This window comes from Monoraphidium neglectum (assembly GCF_000611645.1).
Source record: "Monoraphidium neglectum strain SAG 48.87 unplaced genomic scaffold scaffold05264, whole genome shotgun sequence".
Classification (NCBI taxonomy): domain Eukaryota; kingdom Viridiplantae; phylum Chlorophyta; class Chlorophyceae; order Sphaeropleales; family Selenastraceae; genus Monoraphidium; species Monoraphidium neglectum.
Window position 1 is genome coordinate 1 of NW_014008366.1, and position 1133 is coordinate 1133.

A 1133-nucleotide genomic window follows, 5' to 3' on the forward strand; every position below is an offset into this window, starting at 1 on the left:
CTGCGGGATCGTCTAACAATTTTAATCCTTAATCCTTAATCCAACAACGACACATCGTCTACGGTGACCACTGTGCGCATCAAATCCTTCTCCGGGTTCGACCGCGTCCAGCTGGCCCGTCCGACCACCCACGGCTACTGGCTTCGCTCGTCCACCCGGCCTGTTGATCGTCCCTGAACGCCTGTGACCTCCAACTCGGCCTGATCACCCGCCTACGAGTCATCCTGGCTGCAGACGACATCTACTGGCTCAGCGACGAGTACGCCGCAGTCCAAAGGACAATTTATCCCTGGCCCCTTCCTCACATCTCGCCGCAGGACTTCTTCACTGAGCAGGACGACGCCTACCTCCGAGCAAGCTATCGCTACAGTGACTACCTCGCTCCCGGCACCGTATTCTGGCGCCACCAGTGGTGGATCCGCTGCCTCTCCGCTGCTGAGCGCCGGGAGTTGAGCACCACCCTCCACCGGCGTGAAGACTGCTACTGCCGGTGGTCCCACGACCTCATCCAGCGTTCTCAGGCCGCCACAGCTGCTCCGCCACCGGCTCCCCCGCAGCAGCAGACTACTCGTCAGCGCATCCCCACTCCACCTTTCGTCGTCGCGCCACAGCGCTCTCGCTCCCGCTCAAGGTCGCCGCCGCTGCCGTCGCGCCACCGCGACCGCCGCAGCCGTTCGAGGTCTCCGCCGCCGCGCTTCAGACTCGGCAACCGTGTGACATCTGACCTTCGCCGCCGCTCCAGGTCTCCTCCGAGGTTCTCGGCAACAAGCGCTCTACCTCTCGCTAGTTGTTCACGATCTACCTTTTGGCTTCTGTGTTCAACCTTTTGACTTCTGTGCTCAACCTTTTCCCTTTTCCCTGTAAACCTCATCATGGATCCTGATCCCAACATGCAGCAGCCGTCCGTTGCTGAGCAGCAGGCAGCCGCAGCTCACGCAGCAGCGCAGCAAGCCGCCGCCGCTGCCCAACACCAGCAGCAGCTTGTGATGGACCTGCTGCAGCGCCACCAGGGTTTGGAGGCAAGTGTGGGTGCCCTGCAGCAGGCCTTCAGCCAGCAGCAGCTTAACCCCTCTGCCCCTTCCTCCCTCAAGGCCCCCAAGCCGACTACGTTCGAGGGCACCAAGTCTGAGGCC